Below are 24,007 nucleotides of genomic sequence, written 5' to 3'. Positions count from 1 at the left end.
CATGGTGGAATGATGTGGTGGAGGAAAGAGGAAAGCTGCTAAGCTTATGGTAGCTGGGAAATAGAGAGTGAGCACAAGAGCCGGGGACAAGATATAATCTGCAAGGGAACACCTCCCTCCCCACCCAGTCACCTACTTCTTTCAGGCATGTTCTACTCCCTAAAATTACCACCCACAGTCCATTCAAATTATTAATCCATCAAATGGATTAATCCACATACGAAGTTATAGCTCTCAATCCAGTCATTTCATCTCCGAACATTCCTGCATTGCCTAACACATGAGCTTTTCCAAATCATAGCAACTTATATTTTAATTTTCTTTTATTGAATTATGAAAACTTCAAATTTTATGAGAGACAAAATTCAATTTCACTCACTAGTTTTGCTTTTAAAGTGCCTAAAGCGTATATCCTTTCACATTTATGTTTGGAATCAAAATACATAGGTACAGTATTCTCAGGTGATATGATGCATTTGGGAATTGAGACTACATGTAACATTTCTATAGAGTGCATTTATTTTTTTCCAGAAAACCATGTTAAGATGGAAACAAGTCTCCTTTCTTTTATAACCATTATAAAGCATTGTGCTTTACTGTGTTTTAACATGGGGTATTAAACTTTTAACAGTTTTGCTTATTTTTAAACCTAGAACCGAATATCATGTGCATTTTTCCTTTTTTATATCTCTTCAGCTAAGGAGAAGAAATAGAAACACACACACACACACACACACACACACACACACACACACACTTGTTTTAATTGTAGTGCCGAAACTAAGCCATTTCTCAATGGCACAACAAACTGTGGAAGGGTCCCTTGATGTAACATTTGCACAATTGTGGATTTGATTTAAACAAATAAACTTAGGTTTTTATTATCAGCTAGTATTGATGGCATTTATAATATATTGGCGTGCAGTTTTCTGATGTCACATGTGCCTCGTGGCAGAGTTTAAGCAAATATCTACTTGCAAAAGGATCTCGGTAAAAAGACCTGATTCTCTGTCACAGTTGGAAGATGGAGCCTTCCTTTACTCCTGTCTGCCCAAGGCTGACTCTTCTCTGAATGCATCAGACACCCTGGGTTAGTAGCATTTGATCAGGACCAGGACAGTGGAGGAGGAAAAGAAGATGTTTCTTCTGATATCCTTATCCTTCTTGACTGTTGGACTGTTCTCTTCCTCCAGTCCCTTCCCTTCTACCGGAGTCATCTTCCTACACTCATCCTCCATTGGCTATGTTAGGAGCACCTTTGATTGTAGAATTCATTTTTATTATATCCAAGAACATGTCTGCTGTGTGTACCAGGGGACATTTTCACAGACACAGTGGAGGGCATTGTTTTATCATCATGAATGTACAGCATTAACTTTATAATGCACTTTGATTCAGGGCTGCAAAGGACAGAAAACCTACTCAGCAGTAGCTTCCAAAAGCAGATAAAGGCAATCTTATCACAACTGAAGGTGAGTCTCGCAGTTCACGCCTGGTTCCAGTGGCAGAGGATATACAGGGCCTGGGGTCCAAATCTTTGCTCTGGGGAGAGCCTCAGTGGCTTTCTTTGTGCTTGTCACACAAGGTCATAAGATGGCAGCTGAATCTTAGTCAGAAAAAATCAGGGAGATTGGAGGGCTATGTGGCGTTCCTCTGCAGAACCGGGTGGTCATGGCACTGCTGGTGGTCTCTCCAGAGTCTCTGAGTTGTCATCTTTTTTTTTTCCTGTTTTATTTATTTTTTAAAATTTTTATTTTTTAGTCATACATGACAGTAGAATGCATTTTGATATATAATACATACATGGAATGTACAGACGTCAATCATATTGTCTATTCTGCGCCCTTCCTGTCCTCCCTACTCCTCCCCTCCTCTCCCATCCTTTCCCTCTATCCAATCTAATGCGACACACTTTTTTTTTCTTTTTCTCATTACAACATCATATATGTATTCTGTATAACAATGAGGTTCTCCTCCCATCTTCCATGCAACTCCCCTTCTCCCTCTTTTTCCTGTTTTACTTTACCCTTCCTATGTAGATCTTTGATCCATCTGGAATGTATTTTTGTATATGGTGAGAGTTAGGGATCCAATTTTATTTCCATCAAATGAGTCAGTTTTCCCAGCATCAGTTTCTAAGATAATCTGTTCTTTCTCATGGATTTATGATGCAACTTCTATTGCCCAAGTTGGAAAACACACACACACACACACACACACACACACACACACACATTTTCCTTCCCTCTTTCTCTCTTATTTTTATGGAATTTCTCTGCTTTTTCCATGTCTCTTAGACTTTGTAATATGTCAGTACATGGTAGACAAATACCCTTTTTCCCTTGCCTTTTTCTCTGCTATTCTATTTTCCTTTTTCCATCTTTTTTCCTTTTGGTACTGGGAATTGAACCCATGGGTGCTCTACCACTGAGCTACATTCTCAACCCTTTGTATTTTTTATTTTGCAACCAGGTCTTGCTATATTGCTGAAGCTGGCTCCAACATTGATCCTTCTCTCAAGTAACTGAGATTTACACACATATATCACTCTGCCTGGCTCTGTTTTTCTTTTCCTTCTTCTCTGTGTCTTAAAATTGATAATTCAATAGCAGATGAGATCTCTGCATATTTGTTATGTAACAGGACTTAGTTTTTTATTTCTTTTTCACCCATAACTAATTTTAAAACCAGTTTCAAGACTTAGATTTTTAAGAAGACTGGATTGAACAATAACAATCTAGAAACAGCAATGTGAAAATTTAGGCATACTGACCACTACAGAAGTTTTTCCCTTGGTTTTATTTTGCTTTTTTGTTTGGTTAGTTTTTTTTTTTTTTTTTCACTGCCAGTAGAGCCAAGTATTCACTTCTAGCTATAACTTAGCTCTGCTTAATTTTGCAATTTTATTTTTTAACTCATCTCCTCACACCCCCTATCTGACCAAAAATAATTTGTTTATTTGAAATTTCAAGTGAATAACTTTGAGAGGAAGTGCTTATTTTCCTTGCAAGTAGAAGACATTTTTGATTCAGTTGAATAGTACTTGTAAGATTAAGTAAATCTAGTAAATTCCGCCAGCATACTGGACAATCCTGAAGTTCAAAATGTGAGAGTCTGCAAAACCCAGTCCCAGGGATTAAAGTACCTTTGGTTTCAGGCAGTTGTTAAACCCACAGCTGTTTCAAAGTGGGCGTTACCTCCTGGATAGAAGTCCACAGTCTCTTGGAGTGCTATTCTGATTTCTTCCTAACTTGCTGAAGGTTGGCAATCTCTGCTCAAATGTGGGCCTCACACTGCAGGAAGCTGAAGGAATATCTCACATCTGGGATGGACGGTCCTCCTCCCAGTGCCCAGGGCAGGGCTGAATAGTTTTCCTTCTGTAGTCCCCTTACTGTATAGGCTTCAGGCACTAACTTAGGAGTGTGTGTGTTTGCAATATTCTACTTGAGCTTTAGTTTTCAGAACGAAATTGTTTACTTTCTAAATAACTTAGAAAAGACCAAGGCAGGGTGAGGGAGGAAGTAGGAAAAGAGACTTTGAATGTGAAAATGCTTTTCTTGTAGCGTCCCTTCTTGACATGGTACTTAGCCTTAAGTAGATCAAGATTGCAAATGAGTCCCCTGCAGACCTGAGGTCTATTGTCTCTTATACCAGATGAATTACAGTATGTACTGTAGTCATTGTATTTTGGGTTACATCTGCTTTCTCTTAAAGTTCCTTGGTAAACCAAAACTTGGTGAGTGGAAGCCTGACTATGAAAAATTTGAAAAGCAAGTAACTGTGTCCAGATCACAGGATTTTTCTTTGTTTTTGTTTTCCTGGAGTTGTTCAGGGTTTTATTTAAACCGAGTGCAAATGGAAAGGAGTAAACAGACACCCTTATTTTAGCCTTATGAACTTGGTTTCTTTGACCCCTTGACTGCCAGGGCAGTTGTTCATGTCTCCCTTACCTTCTGTCTCCTGGTCTATGGTTTTGCTTTTGGTTATGTTTGGGGAAAGTTTTTTACAGCTTCCATGGTCCCAAAGTCAGCAGGGGCTGCCAAATTATAAGCTGAGACAAGCTGGTTCCTTGGTGGACAACTAGCATTCTTGAGTCTTCCTGTGATTTTGTTTTACCTTTGGTTCAGTTTTCCATTAAAAGACGTTAGGTAAATTATTTCCTGAGTGAGAATTCACTGGGCTCTTGCATCTCTGTGCTGCTTCCTCTCTCCCTTAGGGATTGTCTTCCTGAGGCCCTCAAGAAAAATTGCTAGAAACCCCAAATTCTAAATGGATAGACGAGAAAACACCTTAGGTTTCAAACAAGACTGTGTAATTGCTTTCCTAAAAAGCCAGCTATGGAAAAACCTTTTGGGTGGGACCTACCTGCCTGCCTGTCTATCTATCATGTCAATATTAAAAGACATGTTGATGGTGAATTTAAATTGGATTTTGAGAAAATATTTCCAGAAGTGGTTGAGCCTGGATTAGACTCCACAGAGTTAATAGTCAAAGTTTCTTTGCATCAGCTGCAGGCACCTGCTTTCTTGAGCAACCAGAGAAAGACTGCTGTGGACATTTTCCATAACTTGGCGATTAGTCACCTCTCAATCTGCTGTTTCTACCATGAGATGATTTCATTTTCCCCTTCGGCATTCACAAGCCCCTCTGCACCTGTTTTCACCCACCTTTGCTTTTTCCATTCTCCCCTGCATTTATTCCCCTGGCATTTCTTCATCCTTTGCCTCTTCTTGTCCTTTGAACATCACATCTTTGCCGTTCCATTTTCACTTGTCTTGTGGTTTAGTATCTTTTCCTTTTGAAAAACATTTCTCTTTTCCAACATGACCTGGTCCTGCATCATCAAGATTGACTTTAAAAGTTCCCTTTCATATCTCAGAAACCAGTACCTCTTCTCACTTAAAGACTGACTGCAAAGGCTTCCTTTTACTTGCTTCTGCTGCTGCTGCTGTGTGCTGGTCCTGAGTGGATGGCTGCTTCCTGGAGAAGCCGCAGCATTCCTGTGTTAAACTTGCTGTTTTTTGACTGTTGGGGGTGGGTGGGTGGAGGGACAGGGTAATATTTAGAGTCCCTGACCTTTACCTCCCACAGGTTTTTCCTTAACATTTTGTTGATTATAAACTTGTTTCTATATTTAGGACCAGCTGAATAGTTTACCTTCTGTTCCCTTTCTAGCCCAACACTTGCTGTTTGCTTTCTCTTGACCTGGTCCCACCCCAAAGGTTTTCCATAAGCTCATGCTCCTCCTCACCAAGGGTCTTGGCCTGCCGGATTCTAGCATCTACTAGTGTGTTTTCCAGAATGTTCTCCATAGCAACGGTTCTGACATTCCTTTCTGAGGAAAAGCAGCAGTTTGATATCGAGCAGAAGTATATATGAGGGCTGGAGTTGTGGCTCAGTGGTAGAGCACTTGCCTAGCATGCGTGAGGCACTGGGCTCGATTATAAGCACTGTGTATAAATAAATAAAAATAAAGGTTAAATACATGTGTTATTGCATGTTTGTTAATTAAAAAATGTATATTTGAGCAAATATTTCTCTTTTTTGATATTTATTTTTTAGATTTAGGTTGACACAATATCTTTATTTTATATTGATGTGGTGCTGGGTATTGAACTAAATGTCTCACGCATACTAGGTGAGCACTCTACCACTGAGCCACAACCCCAGCCCCCTGAGCAAATATTTCTGCTTTAATACTTTGATAACACTTTTAATGGATCTGCCTTAGAAACAAAAGAAAAGCAATAACTTTCTAGCTTTTTACACTGTCTGAAACTCAGGGTCCTAATATATGCAGATAACAGCCATCCCTTGCAGTTAGCCTTCAGTAGCATCATAGACTGAGATAATGAGAAATGCTTATATGGTATTTTTAAAGAATATGAATAGGTGCTAACACAAAAATTCAGTTATTATTGCTTTAATTTCTTAACTTCTTTCATGAGATACAAATAACCATATATAATTAAGATACACAGTGTCAAAGATAAAGATGATTTATATGCATAACCAGATACATCATTTTAGAATGTTCAAGGGATGAATATAAAATAAGGAAAACAAGGCTGTGGCCCAGGCATGGAATCAACTTCCTTGTTGAATGTTAATGCTTCTTGTATATTAGTTCTGTGAAATTGTAGTAGTTTGGGAATATGTGGGTGTTTCTCAACTATGAAGTAGAGCTTTCAATAAATTCTTTGAAATCATAGCACAGTTTCTATTGGAAGAGTTTGGACATTATGTTTAAGTATAGTACGACTTCATCTGCTCAGTTACCACATTCCTGTGTTTCTTTTGGAAAATGCACCCCTAATGGAGATGTGGAAGATCAGAAGTACAATAAACATTGAAGTACCTCTGTGAATACCATTGCATGATGAATTAAGGCTGCAAAAATAATCATCAGAGGGTCCATGCCACAATGGACCCTGCCGTCATTGTGGGTATGTTTCAGAAGATGCATATTCAGGGTCTCTCTCTGTGGTTCCAGTTCCTTAAGATACTGGGTTCATCAAGAGGAGCAGGAAGGGCATAGGCTTTTTCTTAATGCCATGTAGCTGTGTGATGTCAGAAGGGCGGGAACTCTCATCTAGATCAGTAATTCTCAGGCATCTGAGATAAAGAATAAAGGACATGGCCAGGCTGGGAACCAAGGGCTTGCCTTTCTTTAATAGTTTTATGTTTAAGTTGCTCTCGGGTAAAGTTGATTAGAACCAGAGTTATAAATATCAGTGCAGTCTGTTCTAACACCTGAAACCTCCAACTCCGATCAGCTGTGTGCAGCTGGCCTTTGATCAGAGGCTTCTCTTCTTGCTGTCACAGCAGAAAGTTTGCAGTTCTTGGAAGTCAGCACACAGTGAAGAACACAAGGGGAAACTGCCTTCCAGATCCCAGAAACAGCCTCCAGGAACCAGCCTTAGAAATGGTGGTTGGTTTCCAAAGCCATTCTGTAGATGATGAAACATACTGACGTTTGTATGTATGTAATATTTGTCCTCTACTCTCTCAAAAACCCGAATATTCAGTTTTTCATTCTTTCTGTGGGATTATTAAACTTTTGTGAGCCGGAGTAGGACCAGAGAAGTCATTAAAAATTTTGTTTGGGAAAACATATTGCATAATTCACAAAATCAATTCGTTAGAATACTTAAGAGACTCTAATCTGTTCATAAGTTTGTGTATTTGGCATGTGCCACACGTTTAGACACATGACATTGTATAAGAGCCCCTTGCTATAAATGCCTAATGGGTTGGAGGATGACTTCTAATGCCCTCCCTCCCTATCAAATTGACAGTTCTAATAATTTTACTGAATTAGTGGTAGATCTTAGAAGAGGCAATTATATTGCTACCATGAGTGTGATGTGCAATAACAGAGCATCCTTGGCACCTCATTCATCCCGTTTCCCCGAGTGGGTGTGACATAAGGGCAGTCCACGATTCTTTCTTGTCTCCCACTTCCAATACAAAGTAAATTCTAATAACTGAACTATAGGAATTCCAGTTTAACCCCATAAACCATTACCAAAAGCTATAAAGCTTCAGGAATGTTGTATTTTTCTTCTTACCATCTCTAGGTCCAAGATAAGTAAACAAACGGGACTAACATCTTTTACTTACTTGTTAAAGTTTCTGTTGGCGTTTGGAATCAAAACTATTCAATGCTGTAAAATCTGATCAGAGGAAGGAAACTAAAATTAAAATTAATAAAAACTGAGCATTTGTTCCCATAGGGATTCCCATAAGAATTCTGAATTGGTTACTTGTTTAAACAGTTTAAATTTTAAGGACCCTAGTTTTGATCATTAAAATATTGAGAGAACTGTAACTGTATTTCAGTATAAATAAAAAAGATCTGTAAACCTAAAAATCTTTGGAACTTTTCTTTTATGGAAATAATGCCAGTGTGAATACCTAGGAAACAGGCTTTTTATCCCTTCTGCTGGCACATAGAAAGGATGAATTTCTTAATATCATCAGCTTTGGGCATCTGTCATATATATTTGTACAGGGCCTTAAAACATTATTTGCTAAATTACAAATTGAAGAGAAAATGAAAACCTCTAAATTGTCATTTTGTTGTTAAAACAGTACATCCTGTTTACTACTTTTCTGGGGTGTAAAAGAAAGTGTTGGCCTTCTGTTTTGTGACACCTAAAAATTATGTTAGGAAGAAGAGCAGAGGAGTGAGAAAAAGCTTTCACTTTTGGAAGGAGTTGTGGTCATTTTAAATGTGATGTGATGTTAGCTGCTTTCCATAAACGTGTTTGAAACAGACGTGTTCTTAGCTCTGTTTTTGGCTTTCATAGTAATTCCACTGTGAATTATGTATATCATGGAAAAAGAGAATGGTGTTAGAAGAAGCCTTGTTGTTGCCAGATCTGAAAGGGGATTAATGTTCTCAAGTAACCATTATCCCATCAAGAGTGTTAAGTTACCATAAATTACACTCATGCAGGAGATTGGTGAGGTCCCAAATGACAGTCTCCACTAGTTTCCAGCTCCTCACCCTAGCTGTACCTCATAGTTATGCTTCTTGTTAAACCATTGCACTCATATATTATGGCTTCTTTCACTTGCACATTCCAGGTGAAAACCCACCACAATAAATACATCACCACCAAATCCCATGGAATAGATTTTCTAAACCATTTATTTAACTAATATTAAATGAGAGAAATTTCTGTTAGCCAAAAAATGCTTTTTGGAATCCATTATAATGGGATTTAAATTGTCCTTTTTAATAGCTCTGGGAATTATCTGTTTTGGTGTTAAATGATAATTTTTTAAGAAAATGTCAAATTATGACTCTCATGCAGACAAAATGAACATATGTTAAAAGATTTTTTTTAACTCATGCATGAGAGAACTAGGCAGATGTCATAACTACTCAAAAGAGAAGCTTATATGGAAGAAAGGGATGTGAGATGAATTTACAATGGCTCTGAAACTGGCTTTTCTAATGGGGGTGTATGTGTCAATCGAACCTCCCAGGTACAGAATTTATTTGCATGTCTATAGACAAAACTTATTTTGCTCTCTAAATCTTATCTAAAACTTTAGATATCTATGAGATATTTTGAAAGCAACAAAAAACTATATTCAGTACCCCCAAGAGTGTGGTCCAGACTATGCAGGGAATCCTTTTGCTTATTATTTCCTTTCATTAATTATGAGTGGTCTAAATAAACAAAGCACTAGAGAAGTGGTGCTATCATCCTTCCTTGGTTATTTTCTGAAAGATCAGGGTATTATTTTCCTTACTAAGAGGAGAAGTTCATTCTGTATCTGACTTGAAATTTTGTAAGAGACCAGGAATTAATGACCAAAATGATGAATCTGTGTGAAAGTAGATGATGCTAAGATAGAGTGGGGTTACTTTTATTCTTTTCTTTTGGTATCAGGCTGAGCTAGCTGTCTATAGGAGAAAGTTTGGGCTGGGAATAAAATTGATTTTTTTCTAGTTCAAATAGGAGATATAGAGCTGGGGTTGTGGCTCAGTGGTAGAGCGCTCACCTAGCATGTGTGAGCGTTCCATTCTCTGTACCACATAAAAAATAAATAAAATAAAGGTATTGTGTCCATCTATAACTAAAAAACAAATTAAAACAAAGAGGAGGTATAAAAGTCCTGGAGGAGGGGGCATTGACAAGGTTTAACCTGTATGTGAGATGAACATTAAGAAATGAGTCAGTGTAAGACTTTGTGCTCACTGGGCCTAAATCAGTTTTCCTTTAAAGGAAATGGCAGAGATGCCCATCAATGTAAATTTTTAGAGATGTTTTATTGTGGTTTCTCAGGTATGTTAATTAGTCTATCTGTCCTCCTTTGTTTCTTTTGATAAATACTTCTAATATAGAAGTATTTATGTACTTAAATATTATAATACGATGGTAAAAGGAATTGTGTCCCTGAAGATAAGGGTTGTTGACCCTGAGTGACCAGCAAACAGATGGTTTAGGCTGCTCGTTCCCTGAACTTTTGTAAGACAAAATTAAATAAGTGAAGGAGGTGGTTGGATTGCTCTTCTGGAAACTGCAAAGCAGGCATTGGTATGGGAGGCTTTGTTTTTTGGCAGAATGCCATCTACTTGAGGGATCTAGAAAGAGTGCCTACATAATTCTTTCTACAAGCACATGTCAAGAGCCAAAGAGTTTTAAAGTCCTTCTCAATCATGAATAAAGGCAACCACTTTTATAATGATTTTTTTCCTAGAAAAAAATCATTATGAAGCCTTTCCCTCAGTAAGGAACTAGAAGTCTAAAGTCAGATGAAAGATAGGTCCTATTCTTGAAATCAGCTTTGTTTTGTAAGTGTGAGTCCAGAATTCCATTTGAAACCAAACTCCTTTTCAAGTGTTTATTTTTAACTTTGCACTACTTTCCTTCTTGATGCTAGTTTTCCCACGTGACTTTGTTGTTGATTGATGTTGGAGAAATGGCACATGCTCTGTGCACCCTGCCTGATGTGGGTGGTTTCCTCCTTCTTCTCTACAATTTTTTTGTCTAAGAGACACAGATATAATCCAATTCAAGGCCATGTAAGTGAAAGAGGAAGAATGTACAGGCACAGGAAAACAAAATCATGGAAACCTGAAGAGAACAAAACAAGAGACTTTAAAAAGTGCTACAAAAGCAAGAAAATATGGTCAGAAATTGAGAACAGATTTACAGCCAAGCTTGATGGAAATGTCTGTGAAATATTGGAAATATAGTGGTCAGGTTTGCTGAATAAGGGAAAAAGTTATCTAATGCATACAGTAGAAGTGCCAGAATCGGTGAGGTTTTACATGACATATAGTACAGTAGTAACTGGCCAAAACTGCAGTCAATTTTATGTTTTCTTTTGTGTCCACATTCTAGGATCAAGGGAAGAGGGATAGGTTATAAAATGGCTGATACAGGACTTTATAAACTTGGGACTATGATGGGTCCTGATGCAGGGAATATCCAGCCTGTCTGATTAAATGAGTGGATTGTTATATGGTGGAACATTTCAGTGCCAGTTCTTTTTAAAAATTTCTTTACCTGGCAGTTGCTGTAAGTTTTTTTAACTTGTTTGTTTGTTCATATTGTGTGTGACATATAAAAGTTAACAGGCATTGGCCAAATTGGGAAGTGTCCTTTGGAAACTCCAAAAACCAAAGAATGATCTATTTCCGGATCAGCCTTACAAGCATATAGTAATATTGAGGCCATATCTTCTTCATACAGAGTGTTCAGTGCCTCCATCATTGCTAGAGCAAATCCTCATATATAGGTTGTACTCAGTGGAATAGAAAGTCTATCTGGTGTTCATGAGTTCTAACTGTAAAATGGATCCAGCTTTATTATGTTTACTATTTCAAGGCCTGTGATCTTTTACATCTGTTAAGGGGGAAACAGAGGGAAAGCCATTGTTTGAATTGTTAACACAGTTTTCCTCCTGATATTCCGGTGCAGGTCTGTCAAATCCTCAAAACTTGCACAAGCTTGACCCTCTATGCCAGGCAGAAAAATTATAGTCTTTCAATAATAAATTAACTCTGAAAATATATGGTAGTTACTTTTAAAATATTGGATACTTTGGGGAAAATTGTTGCTTAATGTGTATTTATCCTTTTTTTTTTATGCTGTAAAGTCACTGGTTGCTATAGCTGATAGTATGGCTTGGAGAACTTTTAAAGGTGATTTTAAAACTATGAGAGTATTTCTTTGAGCTTTTCCTAAGACAGCATTCCAAATGACAAGTCAAATATGGCCTTGTTGCAAGAAAAAAAGTTTTGAGATATAAGTGGGCCCAATAAAACTTGGAATTATTCAAAGACAAAACAAGCATGGTGAATTCCTAACAGTGGACTGTGCCACACTGGCCATTACTGCTCAAGATGAGCGATATATGTGGGGGAGGTCTAGGAGGAGCACAGACCTGTGTTTGCACTAAATTAAGGCATGATCACTTGCTGGTGATCTTTTAAACTCTGGATTGCTTTTTACATAGGCATGTCTCTTCCTAAACTGTGAAGGTCTCCATTTCTTCCCCAAAGAGAGGACAATAATGAATTTTGGATCTGGGATATTGAAATTGAAAAGCATGAGCGTAGTGAGAAGTTGCTTGCTAGGCAGCTGGAATTATAGCTGGGAAGCTCAGAGCTAGGAAGCTAGAATTGGTAAGCAGTGGACTATTGGGTAAGAGTTAAATTACATAGTGGATGCCCTAGGCAAAAGGCATAGAAGAAAAGGAGATTGCCAGATAGGGTACAGGCAGAGACAGAAAAGACAGGGAGACTGGGAAGGAATACCAAGTGAAGACCAACAATAACAAAATTGCTGTTTGGGGGCCCTCTGAAGGTATGGGTGAAATAACAGACACTAATGTTTACTAAGCACTTACTTTATAGTAGGTGCTATTATCAGAACCATTTACAAGTGAGGAAAATGAGTTCACATCAGTAGAACTAGGGCTTATATCTACGTTACTTTGATCAATAACCATTTGCTTATGTTAGGCTTTTGAATGCGTCACCAAATGATAAAATAAAGCTAGAAATAGCAGTACGTTTTCAGAAACACATTTCTTTCAGAAATCCTTATGAAATTAGCTTGCATACCCAGAGATCCTAAAATGAGCCACAAATGTGGGGAAGAACTTGGTTTACATGACTGTGGAGAAAATTCTATACTCATAATGCCGTTTCTTGTTCCAGACACCTTATTGGCAGAAAGGACAAAAAGATCGGAGGAAGTGTCAAACTCTGACCAGAGTCAGGGAGATAGAAACTGAGCCTTGAAATGGATCAATAATTTCATTGTTTTCTGTTTTTGTTCTGTGCTGGGCATTACCCACTTTTTTTCTTCCTAGAATAGGAAAAGGGTTGGCTTTAGGTTTTTATGTCTTTGATTTTCTTTGACCAACCTTCCCTGATAGAGATGAAAACAACAGGCCGAAATTCAGGAACACTGAAGGAATGGAAATGAAACCATAAAGCTAGGCAAATTCTCCAGCCTGTCTGGGAATAGCCAACAGACTACATGAGAAGTAAATATTTAAGTAAAGTTCCCACTCTGGAATAATCAAGATGATGTGTGTCAATTAGGAGAAAATTTGGATCCAAGGGCTTGTCTTAGAAGGAAGTTTTCTTTCTCGCCTTTGTGTTACATAACCACAGTATGATCTAATATTTCTTGGGAGACTGGTTTAATGATGAGTTCTTATGACTTTAAAAGTGGTGTGTAGTTCAAATGTGTGCAGATTGAGTTGCTATAAGGTCTGATAGTATTTGAATAGGACCTCTCTTGTCCAGATATTTTTTACATTAATTTATTCATCACATACTTATTCCAAGTAAAGGTGAAGCCCACCCCAGCCAAAACTTTCATATTGTGAATTGGTGTAATTCATATTAAAGTGGTTTCACATAATAAACTCCAATGTGACTCCTAAAACATATGCCATCTCAAGGGCATGAAAATCCCATTAATATCTAAGATTTGAATGCCTCTATAGCAATAATTCTGGATGAGTTAGATCATAAATGACATAGCCTAACATTTTGCCAGCTAAAAATTTATATTCTAACATAAGGACTCAAAGGGCAGACTTTTTCTCTTGTTCTAAAAGTATTCCTCTAGTGACCTGCATTTCTTGATAATCAAATTAGAAAAGCCAATGCCACGTCCATTTCTCCTGAACCCTCATTACTGAAGGAAGAAAGTCCTATTAAAATTTAATCAACAAAAGCAGGTGTTACAGGGAGGGGTGAGTCTGTTGAAAGCTGCCAGTGAATCCAAATACCCTCTTTCTAGGCATTTAATAAAGTTAGTCCACAAGGGCATATGAGATCTTTCCAGTCCACAGTCACATTAGAGTATGTATTGTGTTATTAGAAGTAGTACAGAAATTCTCCCTTTTGGCTCAGTTCATTTCTTAGTCACCCCCTGAAGCTGCCTCCTGCTGGTTTGGAAGTCTGGATCCTTTCTGGCAGGACAGTGGTATTGCTCTTCATTGATATTGCTGCTTAGTGTCTAGTACTTCCAGAGGTGCTTTATACTGCTTTGGATTTTAAGACAAAAGCAATCTGTGAACCAGATTAAAGCCAAATCTAGTTTTGGATATCACACCCTGTGGTGAGGAAAACGGGTTGGCAGGGACACTGACTAGCAGAAAATCTGGACTTTGATGGAATAATGCATTCGTAGGAAAAAGTCCATCTGTATTTTTGTGTTGTTTGTTCCTCTTAAAGTGGGGTGGGGTGAATAATTGGGGGTAGATGTAGGAAAAACGGTTCATTTTCTTAGCATATTCATTTCTATTTACTTTGTGATATAAATCATAATAAAAATTGAATCACCTCAATTTTCACCTGAGCAGCTCGGAAGATAGCTTTTCAACAATAAAAAAGTTCATGGGGATTGATATCAGCCAGATGATGGATTGGGACCTTATTGCCATCCTCTCCCTGCAGAAGCATCACTTTTAACAACTTCCCATGGACAAGAGTACCTTTGTGGGAGTCTGGAAGTTCAGTGGAGAAGATCCAGCCTATACCTCTGGAGCAAGAAATCCAAGTATAGACACATTGAGGAGGATAAGAATAGTTGCACTTGACCTCATCACCTCTCTTATAATGCAGCACAGCTCAGTGCCAAGATTTCTCCCACAGGGAAAGTGAGAGCATAATGAGCGAGCACCCAGCTCCTCCAGGTGTGCAGAATGCTTCCCAAGAGGTGTACCCTTTCTTGCCACACCCAGAATACTGAGGGATCAGCATGGCTGAGTGGCTGGAAAATGCTGGTAGTGGGCAGGTGTGTTAGGTGTTAAGCTGCCAGGGAAGAATTCAAAAAAGAGTCACATAAATGACCAACCACTTCACATACTTCATCAGGAATTCTGCCTAGGACTTGGTTGGGTCATCATACACAAGTGTATGGAGACTCACCACAGGTTTTTCCCCATGTTCTCTATACCTCCTCCTCCTCCCTTCCAGTGACCAGTTACCCAGGCATACCTCTCAGGTGATAAATGTGCACCTTTACACACAGCTCATCAGCACACGAAATCAGTTGGCTTGACTCTGCAGGATTGGGAGAAGGTATATAAACTTGAGCATTTCAGGGTACCACCCTAGAGAAAAACATGTTGGAGATTCTCAGCATTTGTGTGATTGAAAAAAGTATACAATCTTAAGAATTATCCCCCAATTAACCCTCAAGATGGAATAAAAGGGTGGAGTGGCTGCATCCATAGTAAAGGTTTACCAAAACGTGTACACAGTATTGGCAGGTTTGCAAGCTACACAAAGATAATCTACAGGATACCCCCCGCCCAGTAATAAACTCATTCAGTGGTTATGGGAATCAATATTTTTGAAGTTGGCATACAAAAAAATGTATATGTATCATTCTCATGACATACAATTTTTAAAATTTGTTTTAAGATAGCTTTAAATTTTTTAAACAAGCAAACAAATGCCTTTATGGGTAAAAGTTGTATGGAATCCAAGAAAATATTAAAGAAATGTAAAAATGCTGTCAAATCCACACATTTCTCAGAGGTCCTATAAACATTACAACATATTTATCAAGGAACGTCTAAAGGTGCCAAGATACTTCCAGTAATAAACATGATGATATGAAGAAAGTATATTTGTATAACCTTGGAGACAGAAAGGGAGGTAGAGAAGGAAAGAGAGAAAATAGAGTAAATTGCATTAATGATTCTTTTTTGATTCTCTACTATAGGCATGAGATGGACTTGTATTGATCGATAAAGCTTAAAGAAATTGGTTTTTAAAGAAGTGACTGCTAAGATGTTAGGAATCTTATTCTTAACCTATGAAAGGTTTGGAATCCAACCCCTGAAAGTTGTGTTTTTGTGGAGAATGGGGATAAGCACAAATATTGAATGTACCACCCCACTTAAACTCCATTTCCTTGCACACGGTCTCTTCAAGAGAAGCAAAGGAATTGGTGGAAAATATGTTGTATCTGTCTTGGGCTGACAGAAAACAGAATTAGCTACAAACAATTAATCAAGAAGCTCTAATTAAAGGGCTGCATACAGTAGATAGGGTTAAGGGGACAGGCAAAGGGATATTAATAGATAATAAGGCACAAAAGCTGGAACAGCTGGAAGCCATTAACCGCCCACTTGCTGAAGAGGCAAGGGGAAGACAAGGTATTGTGGGAGCCCAGGGAAGAAGGAAACTGGCAAGAGTGCTCTGTGGAATCGTGTCATGGAACCATGCAGCTGCTGCCAGAGGACTTGCAGCATCCTGAGAAGAAGAAGGCAGAGCAAAAGACAGAATGGCCTTGTGGCCGGGGCAAATGGAGCATCATCAGACACCATTGACAACTCTCAGACTTTGTCACAAGACAAAGAACTGATCTTTTTAGGTGCCTTCCTGGTGAAATTGTTATGAGAGCACCGTCTCTGAGGTTACTGTTAACTTACCATTAGTAGATGGTATAATTCTACCCTGAAAATGATACATAAATATTGCTTTTCTAAGTGGCCTTGCTTGGGGGACAAGCAAGGAAAGAATTGGAAAATTCTTTATAGAAAGAGCACTATACCCCCACAACCAGGATTGCCCTTGTTTCCATTTATTTTGGAAACCATTACCGAAGAGGAAGAAAGAGGTGGCCATAAATGTTTAAAAGAATTCCATGTGAAAGTTACTGGTGACCATAAACATATGGCCTTCGCCAACTATTCGAACCCTCTTCGAGCCAGGCCTTTCAGAGGTAGTCAACGCCATCATTGAATACTCTTGCTGCAGTGTCACTTGGGAATTTTGCATTCAGAGCCAAAGTATGTTAGTAAAATATTAAGAGTAATAGCACAGCAAATAACAAGAGATAAAGTTGAGGAACAACCTGGCAAAAAGCCTGTCACAGAATTTTGCAATGAGAAAGAAGGAACTTTTCTTCTTTCTTTTTAGGGTCAAGGACTGAACTCGGGGTCTTGTGCATGCTTGGCAGGCACTCTGCCACTGAGCTAAATCCTCAACTCCAGGAACTTTTCATTCTAATGGAGAAAGCTTTGTTTTCATTATCATTTAAAGGTCTCGATTTTTAAGGAAAATTTTCTTCAAACATTGTACTTGGAAAATAAAAAATTCTGACTTACTATATACTGTTTTCTTCTAAAGTACAAGGATGTAATTTGAGAGTTGATCTTCTCACTATTGATATGGATGATCTTTTAAGGTATGAATGTCTTTTCCACATTATAAATGTTCATGATGGAACATATAGAAGAGCTTGAAGCATAAAATAAAAATTACCTGTGGCTCTGTGATTTAGAAATAATCACTATTAATTTGGTTGTCATCGTCTTTTTTTTTTTTTTTTAATTTTCTTGCTTCCTTTCTTTCTTTTTTTTCCCCCCATACTGGGAATTGAACCTAGAGGTGCTCACCACTGAGCCATATCCCCAGCACTTTTTTATTTTTCAATTTGAGATAGGATCTCAGTTTGAATTGCTTAGGTCTCACTAAGTTGCTGAGTCTGATCTGGAACTTGGAGCCTCTAGCCTCAGCCTCCTAAGTCTCTGAGATTACAGATTTGAGCTATTGCACCCAGCTGGTTGGTCTCTTCTTAACTGTATTCTTAAAATGAATCATGATCCTCATTGTGAAAGTGTGATCCTTTCTGCTTTTGAGGATTTGTCAGCAATATTTGTCTCCACTAGAGTATGGTAGAGGGTTTAACCATATGCTTTATTGATCTTAAAAAATTTTAAAAACATTTCAATTTTAAGAAAAATTAATGGTGAACTTTATTAATCTTTATATATTTGTTTACCATTTTTCTATTGAATTATTTATTCATGTCTTCCCATTTTCTAATGGGACACTTACTGTTTTTTGTCTTGATTTATAGGAGATCTTTGTATGGAAAAAATGATTTTAAAAGATCATCTTTGTTGTTAGTAGAATAGGACTAATTTGTTTCCTTTAACAGATAATATTTGTTTTTTTGTAATTAATTATAAGCAGCTCCTGTTTCCTCTTAAGGAAAAAGTTAGCTTTAAAAGATTGAAATCTCCATTTTTTTTTTCCATTATTGAAGGTAATGAAGGGGTTGGAGACATAGCTTAGTGGTAGAGAACTTGCAGTAGACCTTGAGTTCCATCCCCAACACTACACACACACACACACACACACACACACACACACAAAGGGGGGGGTTAGCAGGAATATTACCTTTGTATAAATGCTCCATTAATCATTATTTAAAAATTGTTAGCTTCAAGAAAAATTTAGATATTTTTATTAAGAAAAATAAAGGATTATTTTGAAGTTACTTAAGAAAGTAAATCATACTAATTTTCTCAGAAAATATACATCTGTTAAGACTGAGAGATTCCTATGGAGCCTGATATGTATTCCCGGTTCCTATGTAGCCAAATCAGTTACCAAAAAGCAGGAGAGAAAAAGCGATATGCAAAAGAAGAGAATATGTGGCTTCATGGGGGGTGGGTACTCACAGTTACTCATGTAGTTTGTAAAAGTGGAGAGAAAGAGGAAAAGATTGACAAATAGGTATTTCCCAAATGTTAATTTTGATCCATAAGGTCCATCAACCTAATATTAGGCATTTTTAATTTTTGTGAAAATTGCCAACTTTCTTAAGGTCATGAATCAGCTTGAAACAGTCTTTGACAGAGTGAGTTGAGCCCACAATTAGCTCCTCTTCATAGTACCATATCAAACTTTCTCACTAGATCTTACCAAAAGATGAGAAATGTGAAGAATTTCGATACAGTCTGAGGTTGTTATTTCTGGAACTAAATTCCTAGGAGTTTCGCTGTTTTCTGTATACTCCCTTCATTGTGCCTTGAATGATTTCAAAGAAGAAAACTTTTAATTTTAGATTTCTTAGGAGGACAGACATGAAGAGATCACACACCTGGTGTGATGTGATCATGTCTTTATTTACAGGGCTTTCTTGTCTCCTGTGTGTGAACCCTTAAATGTGGTGGCTTATTCTGTAATGGCAGCCAGCAGTTGTGTGCTAATAAGATTTTTTCATGAATAGTCCCAGCTGTTGTGAAAAGGAACAATCTGCCCTGGCTACAGATTACAGCACTTGGGGTTTAGACGGCAGGCAGTACCTCTGGGACCTGTCTTGTACACTGTGAACATCAGTATTCCTTGGAGAGGGAATGAATATTAGTCACTGCTGGCTCTTACATAAGTTGCTGTTATCTCAATACAATTTCCTGAGGATCCTTTATCCTGGCACATTCTTTCATCCTCTCTAAACAGTGTACCCTCTTTTATCAAAAGGACTATTATCGGGACTGGGATTCCATTGCCATTCCAGAAAGCCAATGTTCGGGTCAGCCCTCTTTTCTGTATCCCTCCTTGTCCTGGGTCTTGCATCACTGTGGCATTTGGGCTTCTTTTCATGGTTACAAAGAGTTGTCCATCCCTAGAATGGACATGCGTGACATCCTCCCTGTAGTGACCTGGCACTACCTGGCTTTCTGTAGAATTGTTACATACACATCACTCAGATGATTCCTCCTGGCACTTAGTTTCTACTCCTCCTCTCCAGAATCCTCTTCCTTATCTCTGGAATATAGAACTTAGATGCCAAAAGACTGCAGGAAGCTAATTGAGTTAGGCTTTGTATTTTTCACTTTCTTTTTCCAATCTCCATGTTCCGAAGCTAGGTTTATCTTGTGCTTTGAATTTGTGAATGCCCTTCTTCTACCTGAACAGCAACTCTGAGGTTATACTTCGAGTTTAGTTTATACTGTGTAAGATAAAGTGGTTTATAAGATAAGGTGGTTTATCCTTTTTTAATTCTCAGACTCCTTAAATACATCTGTTCTTGATTATTGCATCTGGTATGCCTTGATTTTGCTTCATATTTTGTTTGCTTTTCGTTGTTCTTTTCTGAGATTATTTCTAGGTTTTTGCTGAGTTCCCATAACTCTGTTTCTGATTAAACAACTTTGATAAGTCACATAGGAATTTTAACAGAGAAGAAGCATGTGTGCAATTTACCTTGTCCCTCCTTTATGTCTTATTTCCTCCTAAAGTTGAAAGACCAGAGGAGGACTGTTTTAAGTAGATTACATCATTAACTTTTGAACTATTTTGTTGCTGATTATATAGGAAAGCTGGTCGTTCATCAGCAAAAAGGCTTCATTTATTTTCCAGCTACCTTTGGGTTTTCACAGGTTGGTAGCTCTTTCCTAACCAGCTGATGAAGAGTGGGCTCCGTCTTGGTACCTAAATGTACCTCCCATTCTTTTTTTTTGTGTTCAGATAGAACCTACCTGAAGTACTCAATGCTGTATTATGAGGTTCCTTCATCTTTAGTCATGACCACAAAAAATTGAGCTGAAAAGTGTCTTGAGGAACCTACCATGCTTTCTTTCTTTTGATTTACTCGTGTCTCTATCATATCAAGAACACACTTTCTCTAGTGAGTATTAAGTTTCATTCTGTCAAGTGAAATTTTGATAGAGGTTGTCATAGGGCCTCATGATGTTTAGATTGATTGTGGATTCCAGTGGGAACATTATTCTTATGAAAACTAGGTTTTGGAATGTAAAATATATTCTTTTCTTTACAGTTTGCATCTATTCCCCTTCTTTCTTAGTTGACTATTAAATAGATAATTATTTTCTGTTCCATGACAAGGTAAACAAGGGTGATTCTCTGCCTTACCATAGTTGGTGTAAGGAAGGCCTACAGCAGAAATCCCAGTTGTACCATCTAACATGTTCTAGCTACTTGCCAGCATTTTGCCTTAAAGTACATATAACTGGAGCTCTTCCACTTCTACCCCCTCTAGTTATATATTCTTAATCTTATTTTTTTTTAATTTTAGAATTCTTGTCAAATATTATTCCTGGAAAAAATGTGGAATCTGTAATACTGGCTCCACAATAAATTGAAAATACTTTGGCATCCTGTTGTTCTGTTTCATTCTTCTAAAATCACTTCCAGTCAGGTTTAATCTATCAAAGTTTTCTCCATCTCTTTATCTTCATGTAAAAAATGTGATATTTGTATGTTGTTTGACCTATGTCAGGTTTTTGTTTAAAAGGGAAAGTGTTTCTCAAGAGACAGGGAAACCTACTTTTTGCACAGTAAAATATTGGGGGGCGGGTGGCTAGTTGCCCATGACTTGAATTCACATTTCCTGATCACTAAAGCAACTTGCCAACCAAAAGGAAAAGTGATCAAAACAGCAGACATAGTAGATGGCATCACATTCTGAGCTGTGGACATTTATAATCCCAGGAGGCTGAGGCAGGAGAATTGCAAGTTCAAAGCCACTGAATGAGGTCCTAAACAACTTAATGAGACCCTATCTCAAAATAAAACAAAAAGGGATAGGGTTGTGGCTTGGTGGTAAAGCACTCCAGGGTTCAATCCCTGGTACCCCCCCCCCCCCAAAAAAAAATCTGAGCTGTGACTTTGATACAAAATTATACACTCTTTGTGCAAAACAGAAGGAAAGGTCAAGCCACCATTTCTGAAGCTGGTTGTTATCTGTCACCAACATTTGAGGCTGCTCTTTGTCTATCCAGGAAGAGCATTATGTTGTGTTGATCACTCATAGCTTGTGGTTCTTGGAGACATTTAGATATTTAGTGTCATGAAACTCCCAAAAACTGTAAAATGAAGTTTATCAGACTAGAGAACCTTCTAGTACTGTTTTTATACCAAAGAAATTTGGATTTTTAAGGAAGTATAGCAATGATCTGATCAAATCTCCATATTTTTGAAAAGTAAACAATACTCCAGAGATTCAGTCTTTTCAAAGTGACAGAGCTCTTTTTTTGCACTTTTTTTAAAAAATATTTTTTTTACTTGTTGATAGACATTTATTTTATTTATGTATTTATATGTGGTGCTGAGAATTGAGCCCAGTGCCTCAAACATGCCAGTCAAGTGCTCTACCACTAAGCCCCAGCCCCAGCCCATGACTGGGCTTTTTAATGGCTAACTTGGGATTGGCTGTGGAGTCCATATATTTCTACCACAATATGAAGGGAATCTTCAGCCAGCTGCAGAGTCGGTCATTAAATGTTAGTGCATGTGTGTTAGGTATATGGCATTCCTGACTTTTCCCTGTGTTATTCCATGTCAGCCAGTGTCCTCAAAATGTCTGAGGCTTTTCCTGAGACTTGATATAATTGACTATTTGGCAGAAATTCTTGGGATTGGCTGTGGAGTCCATATATTTCTAGGGCCATAGTCTTGCTTATACAGGTTGAGCATTCATAATCCAAAAATCTGAAATCCAAAATGCTCCAAAATCCCAAACTTTTTGAGTAAAAACATGACTCTCCACACCTGACCTCAAGGGACTGTTGTAGTCAAAACACGAGTCACTAATTTAAAAAAAAAAAGAACAACAACAAAAAACCTGTAGGTAAATAGCAGAAAGATTAGTAGAGGGAAGGGAATAGGGGGAGGGAGGAGAGGAGGGAAAGGGGAAATATTGGGGGCTGAATTAGAACAAATTATATTCTGTACAATTATTACAAAATGAATCCTAATGTTACGTATATCTAAAAAGAACCAATTAAAAAGCACAGGCATCTTTTAAAAAGTATAGAAAATTAACTTCAGGCCATGTGTATAAAGAATATATGAAATAAATCAATTTTGTGTTTAGACTTGGATCCCATATCCAGGATATCTCATTGTACATATACAAATATTCTGAAATCTGAAGGAAGAAAATCTAAAACCTTTCCAGTTCCAAACCTGATTTAAACAAATAAACAACAAACTGGCTGTTACTCTTTTGGAATTACCTGTGGGTTGTTGGTGGCAGTGAATTTCAGAGGAAGCTGGAGCTTCTGCCTTCTGCTTATCCACCCTGACCACTCCTGACAGACCTGGTGCTCAGCCGGTGTCTCCAGTGGCTGTGGAGGCTCAAGCTCTTCAGGAAGAAATTACACTTGAAACAAAAGTGAAAGGAGCTCTAGGGTCAGGAAAGGGAATTCTGCCTGCTGATCTTTTCTTTGTGGATTCAGGACCTGTTTGATAGTTTATGTGCATAAATGTACCAAAGCCTTTCTGATTTCAGGCCGTGATATGGGGCATTTTCCCATTAAAAGGTGCAACTCTGATAGGATGATTTTATTTCAGGGTATTGTGAGTGGAAGAAGGGGAAGTCTGACTCCAGGGATTTTCTGCTGCTTTTTCTAGGAACAGGCTGAGAATGAAAGACTGAATTTGGGGGTTTGAGTCTTTCACTCAGAAGCATTCAATCGTGGACCCAGGAAAGTAGCAGAAACAGATGCTGGTGAAAGATTGATGGCTTAAATTCATTATATGTCAGTAGTATGTTTCTTCTCATAGTGCAATAATCGCAATGGCTGCCATAAGTGTTTTCTGTAGGTTTTCCTGTGAGATAGGAATGAAGTAGAAGGAGGCTTACTTAGGGTTTGAGGAGAGAAGGAAAAGGCAATAAAATATTCACCAGTGTTTCTTGGGATGGGAAAGCCTCCAAGAATGGAAAACTGGAGTAGAAACCAGAGTACCAAGAGACAATCTTTTTAAAACCATAATTAAGCTTCACTTAAGTTCATAAAAACATCCCCGCTCTTTTAAATATTTATTTTTTATTGAAAATATGATTTTAGCAGTTGTTCTATGAAAATAATTTGTTGCTTTATCAAATCCTTATGAATTTCCAGATGGAAGTCATGAGAACCCTTTGTGGAGGGGGGGGGGAAGGTTTAACTGTACAAAAAGGCTGAGTAGTTTTTTCTTTCATAGTATTCATATATAAAATACCCATTTCATATGCATGTCCATGGCAGCTGCCAGTTAACTTAGTGAAGGTGGGATTACTGTCTGGTCCTGCTCTCTTCCAGTGGGGAAGATACCAGAGGCAGGTGAGCAGATGGCTGGAACAGGAATCTAAAAACCAAAAATCTGGAAGAATAGCTGACACTTCCCATATTTTTCTTTAGGTACTAAGGTCAGAATATCTGAAGTAATAATCATTTGGAGAATAGAAGGTCGAATGGTCAACTT

The 24,007-nt window shown here is 37.9% G+C and overlaps 1 protein-coding gene and 1 long non-coding RNA gene across 7 annotated transcripts in view; one reads left to right on the top strand and one right to left on the bottom strand.

Moving 5' to 3' along the window:
- Positions 1 to 24,007, top strand: part of Bicc1 (BicC family RNA binding protein 1) — a 274,906-nt gene that overhangs the window by 207,136 nt on the left and 43,763 nt on the right. The gene's annotated exons all lie outside the window — the stretch shown is intronic.
- On the bottom strand, positions 7,408 to 22,944 carry LOC144376010 (uncharacterized). Its single transcript, XR_013436000.1, has 3 exons — positions 22,777 to 22,944; positions 14,990 to 15,105; positions 7,408 to 7,676 (listed from the first exon to the last, which is right to left on the bottom strand). It is a non-coding gene; the product is annotated as an uncharacterized LOC144376010 (long non-coding RNA).

The sequence above is a fragment of the Ictidomys tridecemlineatus genome, chromosome 1 (genome assembly GCF_052094955.1).
Source record: "Ictidomys tridecemlineatus isolate mIctTri1 chromosome 1, mIctTri1.hap1, whole genome shotgun sequence".
Lineage (NCBI taxonomy): Eukaryota > Metazoa > Chordata > Mammalia > Rodentia > Sciuridae > Ictidomys > Ictidomys tridecemlineatus.
The sequence above is the reverse complement of the archived record's forward strand: the minus strand, read 5'-3'. Positions and strand labels throughout refer to the sequence as shown.